This window comes from Chiloscyllium plagiosum, chromosome 1 (genome assembly GCF_004010195.1).
Source record: "Chiloscyllium plagiosum isolate BGI_BamShark_2017 chromosome 1, ASM401019v2, whole genome shotgun sequence".
NCBI classification, from domain to species: Eukaryota; Metazoa; Chordata; class Chondrichthyes; order Orectolobiformes; family Hemiscylliidae; genus Chiloscyllium; species Chiloscyllium plagiosum.
In genome coordinates, this window is record NC_057710.1 from 44,993,666 (window position 1) to 44,999,665 (window position 6,000).

At 39.4% G+C, this 6,000-nt stretch overlaps 1 protein-coding gene across 4 annotated transcripts in view; it reads right to left on the bottom strand.

Annotated features, from left to right (window-relative positions):
• LOC122543507 (ciliary neurotrophic factor receptor subunit alpha-like) overlaps positions 1–1,083 on the bottom strand; it is a 381,254-nt gene extending 380,171 nt beyond the window's left edge. For 2 of the 4 annotated variants that reach the window (XM_043682503.1, XM_043682295.1), the window contains exon 1: positions 976–1,083. The gene's annotated coding sequence lies outside the window, so the exon portion shown is untranslated. The remainder of the gene's footprint in view (positions 1–975) is intronic. The other 2 variants (XM_043682483.1, XM_043682435.1) reach the window with 1 other exon arrangement.
• Between the last annotated feature and the right edge of the window lie 4,917 nt (positions 1,084–6,000).

The following is a 6,000-nucleotide window of genomic DNA, read 5'->3' on the forward strand; positions in this document are numbered from 1 at the left end:
TCATGCATCACGTCATCCCATTTTGAACTACAGCTCCCATTAAATAAAATCATAGCACAGAATTAATTACCTGTAGACTTTTCCACCAAAAATGTCTAAATTAGTTGCCATTCCTATTAAAATGATAGGCCTGCAGCATCCGAGAAGGCCCCTGAGTCTACCGGAAAATAATAACAGGTCAGTTGGAAAAGTACAGACACTTCCCCATGTCTCTCCATCTCGAACGCATTGAAATCCAGTTTCAACACTTTAGCCTTCAGTCCACCCACTCCTAACTCAAAGCATCATGTTTGGAAAAATAAAGAAAACAGGATATTCTAAAGCTGTTGGCAGCTGGATTTAAAAAAATCCCCTTCAGCGTACATTTATGTTTGCTTAAAAGCTCTATTTAATACTAGCTAACAGTCATGTCCTGTTAATAAACAGTGTTGCAAGATTAGTATTAGCAGCTAGCAGTGATAAGCTAAGCAGTGCCTTGATCGGAAGGTTTTTGGAAGTAATAGAGCACTACAGCAGAGGGAGAGAGAAAAGGGAGGAAAAACCAGGAGGATTTCCGCTAAGTCTAATCAATCAGGAATGTATAATAGCTTCCATGCAGAACTGCTGACACTGGGTCAGCAGCTTCTGTGACCCCTAAACACAAGACCAGCACTACAAAAAAAGATGAGAGAATCCGAGCTAATTGTCTAGCAGTGCAATGCTTTCTTCACTTTCATCCAGCAATACAGCTCCAACCACACCCGCACATTTCATGACAAGCCGGTGAAACATCTTTCATCCTCGTTATTTCATGTTTTCTTTTGCTTTTCCCACTTAACTCTCTATGTTTTACCAGCAAACGTGCCGGCAAAAATGATTTTTAAAATGGCATTTAAATAAATGCATTTCTAAGACAACACTTTTTAATATAAAACTGTGCCCATAAAATATACATAAACAGCACATTCAAGCTTGCTGTCATTTTTTTTAACTTACTGAAAAACGCTCTCACAGTAGCACCTCTCAGCAGAAGAGAAAGTTGCCAGATTATTACTACTTTGCCACCAGCTGCTCCGCACTGGATGCAGATTAAAGCACTTTTAAACTCCAGAGCCTCACCATGTGACCAGGCAGTCATTTGTGATGGGCAGAATAAATTATGAGACGAGCTTTGCACCCCCTAGCCAATGTTTGGGGAAGTGTAGCTTTCTTGAAAAAAAAATCCCTGGTGTCTGCCAAACCTCCCCGAGCTCAGTCTCCAGTCAAACACACGGAAGATAAAATATCTCTAAGTATACACATTGCAAATATGTATCTACTGTTCCAAGGTTACTGAATCTTGCGAGTAATTGAAGGAATTTTGGAGAGTGAATGGGGTGGAGTTGGATGTTTAATTGATTGGGGAAGTCTTAAGTTTATTTCTTTGTGTGTGTTTGTTTCTCTGTTTAACCCTCTCTGCTTGGAATGCAAGCTCAGAGCCGGTTTCTAAAGCGCAGCAGCTAAACACGCAGTACACATTAACAAATCAATACAAACAAAGGTCTTCAAGTCTCTGCATAAAACATGAGCCTCTTCTGAAGCTCTTTATCCTAATTGAGCTCTGATCCTGCCACCTCATTCAGAATGCACTATCTGCTGCCTCAGCTGACAAGCATTGGGAGATTATGCGTATGCATATACGCAGACACATATTTATGTACATGCCAGAAATATGGAAATAACATCTATTTTTCTGATTGCTGCGTTTTCTCACACAGCTGCTGTATTAATTTGCTCAAAATAGTTAAGAGTGTTGTTTATTTGAACTGTCTTAAAACCTGACTGGTTCTTTTAAACATCTTTGTTCCATAGCTCTTTGACAAACTTTCCTTACAAGATTTAATATACATTTAACTATCAGCTGCACTCTTATAACAACAGTAAACCATTAGTAGTTCAATGTGATGTAGTCCGGCTTTCAAAACAGATTCAAAAAGAAAGTCAACTTTGTAGGTACTATTAAGCAATACAAAGATGTTCCAGCATCCTGAAATGGTTGACAGATCCTTTATTTTACCCTTTCTTCTTTTCTCAACTTCCTTTGTTTCATTTTCACAATTGCTCTTTTCAACTTTACTGGAGGTCTGCTTAATCCTTCACCTAGGTTTCTCTAAAAACGCAATAAAAATGGCATCAAGTACCTGGATGCATCATAGCTAAAAATAGTTTCTAATCCCAGTTCCTAGCTCCTGAAGTTGATACTTGTTGGTGTTAGATGAATGTTGCTGTTCTGTATTATTGTTGGAAGTTTTGATAGCATCAATAACATTTCCATAGGATATCTGAAATTGGGACAGGATTAGATGCTTTCTCTTGTGCAATGTTAGTGTATTTGAATCTTATAAATGCATAGCCATTTTGCCAAGAAATGCTATGCTTGGCTGGGGATTTTTAATCTTCAGAATGAAACAGCCAATTTGCAAATCTTTATACTGCATTTAATCATTCACTCAGCTATTCAATCTAAACAGTAATAGCAGAAAACACTTAAGAAATCGTATTTCACGCTAAAGTGATTACACTTCTAAAAGCATGCTTGAAGTTTGGCAGCATTTTGTGTATTTAATGTGCTGATCATTAAAGAAATTCTCCAAGCTAAATTACTAACAGGAGAACTATTAAAACTCAAACAAGTAATTTATGCTCAGAGTGGTAATACTCTAATACTATTACCAGACTTTACAATAATAAGCCAAGTTTCTCTCATTTTATCTGCTCCCCTTTGCATGTGTTAAGTAATACTTTTTTTTACATTTTTGTTAGCTTTCCATGTCATAATTGCATTGCTCATAGAAAATTCCTTAAAAATACATTTAAAGAAGTGAGGGCTTCCTTGATGGTTAACTGTATTGATGGTATGCTAACGAGCCACGTACAATGGTGAGATCCCAGGTACAAAATGCTGGGGTATCCAATCTTGTTTGAGGTGGGGTGGAAGTGTGACAATTGATCTGATCACCTCTGTGCTAAAGTGGGAAGAAAATATAATCCAGTTTTTGATAATTACTTATTGCTCCATAGTTATAAGTTTGAGTATAAATGTCTGGCCAATACTTGGGCATACCAACATGTGATGCATACTACAATCAAGTTGCTTGTTGATATGTTCTGGATTGAAGTTTAAAGATTTGTCACAAGGGCAAGATTATGAAAATGTTACTGTAGGAGTTTTATTCCAGCTGTATTAAATTACTAAAAAAAAAAGAGACAAAATGGGAATAAAGTGAGTAGGGAAAAGGAAGTTTCATAACGATTGAGGTCCTGAGTGGTTTCAATTCTATTACAAAGTCTTGGCTTTTCAATTATTTCAATGGACTCTTGATGTGCTCTAGTTTAGGTCTCAGTCATATGCTTCATTTAGTTGGCAGCTGTTTGAATTGATGGTCTGCATGTGAAGATATTTGGTAATAAATTAATGGAAAATAAGCTTGAGAACATGAACTTTTAATTAACAGCTGTAAAAGCAATTTATTTTTTCAATTTTCTCATTTCCACTCCCACAGATAAAAAGCCTTTGTACAACATCAGATCTTAGCCAAGTTACCATTTCATAATATGGTGGGCAACACGGTGGCACAGTGGTTAGCACTGCTGCCTCACAGCGCCAGAGACCCAGGTTCAAATCCCACCTCACTCTGTGTGGAGTTTGCACATTCTCCCCGTGTCTGCGTGGGTTTCCTCCAGGTGCTCCGGTTTCCTCCCACAATCCAAAAATGTGCAGGTTAGGGGAATTGGCCAGGCTAAATTGCCAGCAGTGTTAGGTGAAGGGGTAAATATAGGGGAATGGGTCTGGATGGGTTGCGCTTCAGCAGGTCGGTGTGGATTTGTTGGGCCGAAGGGCCTGTTTCCCCACTGTAAGTAATCTAATGGTGAATATCTGCAGTTTAATTAGGGATCATGGACATCTCATGACCTAACATTGTCCTTGGGCAAATCAAATGTACATTCACTCTGACTAAGTGCCACTGGATAATGACTGAGAGCAGGACCAATGATTTGCATCCTCCTAACCCTAGCTCAAGAGCTCTTGGCCCATTTAAATACCCAGTCTCCCGACTCAAGCTCTGACTTGGCTGAGATCAGGAAGCATAGCACAAACATAACTTCAAAGCAGAGGCCTTATATGGGTGGCACATTGCCACACCAAACTAAGACTAGCTAATGTAATCTAGATTTAAAATTACAGATATAGATCTTTATTATTTAAAACATTATAACTGTTCTTATCTTTATCTGGTGTCAGCTGATTTCAAGTTTCTCAATAGGATAATTTATTAGAATTGTGGGGACTGTGGAAACTGCCTGTCCTGATACACAACTAATTTATTGAGGACCAAAGTAGTGCCTGGCCTGCAATAGATTGATCAATGTAAAGAAAGTCTTGCTGTACTTTCAATTTGAAGCTGTTACACTCTCACTATGACAACACCAGATGAAAGTCCAGACCTTTCCTGTGTGTGAATAAATCCCTCACCAAATCTGCACGAAGGAACTACTCCAGTGTTCCACAAACTTCAAATAATACATGGGTGCCTGTTCTCAGTAAGCCACCACAGCTTTAAAGCATGCTGGTAAATCAGCACTAGTTCAGCTTTAGGCAGGTTAAACCACTGGGCTAGGATGAGAGAGAAGCATACACACATGGTTCTGATAATGTCTGACTCTCTGTTCTAGATATACACTCCATAGGGAAACAACTGGATTAGAGCCTGATTGTTTCTCAGCCAAATTGGTACAACTGGAGTGAACAGGAAGTGGGCTGGCACTGAAATTCACTTGGATCAGTATGATTCCTTTATCTGGTGTCAGCTGTATGTTTCCTTCATCAGTGATCGGCAGCATGATCCCATGTCCCAGGACACTAGCATTATAGGCATACAGTGCCAAACAGATTAGAAGCATCCCATGTTTAATCCCTGGTCTATATTGAATCTATCAATTTCAACAGAAGTCACAAGGCCTGAAAACTATTTTTTTCCACTCAAGGGCTGTGCTGAAAGAATACAGTTGGAGTGTTGATGCCTTCTTTTAGATGAGACCTTAAACTGATAGAAGTTTAAACCTAAAATTGGGTAACCCTCTCAATTAATGTAAAATACCCCATAGTAATGTTTGAAGAGGAGAGTTCTTCCTTGAATCTTGGTCAATATTTATCCATCAACTAACATCAATAAAATTGAATATCTGGTCATTTTCACATTAGACTTTGAGGGAACTGGCAAGGTACAAATTAGTTGCCATTTGTCCTATGTCACATCAATAACTCTGCTGCAAAAGTACTTTGAAATACAATTCTGTATTTGTGAAAAACGTTATTTAAAAGATAAAATAAACACAAAGAACTCTGAATGCTGAAACAAAAACAGGGAGTGCTTTTCATAGCACACTCTGATTTTATTAGATCATTCTTTTTTAACTGAATGGATGCTACGTTTGGCCATCATTAGCAGATAGGAACATTAACCAGGGATCTTAATCCAGTTGGCTATGCAATGACGCCATTTGGAAAGCCCAATGTACAAACACTGAGCAAGGGTAGGATTAGACTAAGCTAAATTGACCATAATGGTCAAATAGGAGGAGAAAGTGAGGTCTGCAGATGCTGGAGATCAGAGCTGAAAATGTGTTGCTGGAAAAGCGCAGCAGGTCAGGCAGCATCCAAGGAACAGGAGAAGCGACGTTTCGGGCATAAGCCCTTCTTCAAGAATGAGGAAAGTTTGTCCAGCAGGCTAAGATAAAAGGTAGGGAGGAGGGACTTGGGGGAGGGGCGTCGGAAATGTGATAGGTGGAAAGAGGTCAAGGTGAGGGTGATAGGTCAGACGGGGGTGGGGGCGGAGAGGTCGGGAAGAAGATTGCAGGTTAGGAAGGCGGTGCTGAGTTCGATGGATTTGACTGAGACAAGGTGGGGGGAGGGGAAATGAGGAAACTGGTGAAATCCGTGTTCATCCCTTGTGGTTGGAGGGTTCCTAGGCGGAAGATGAG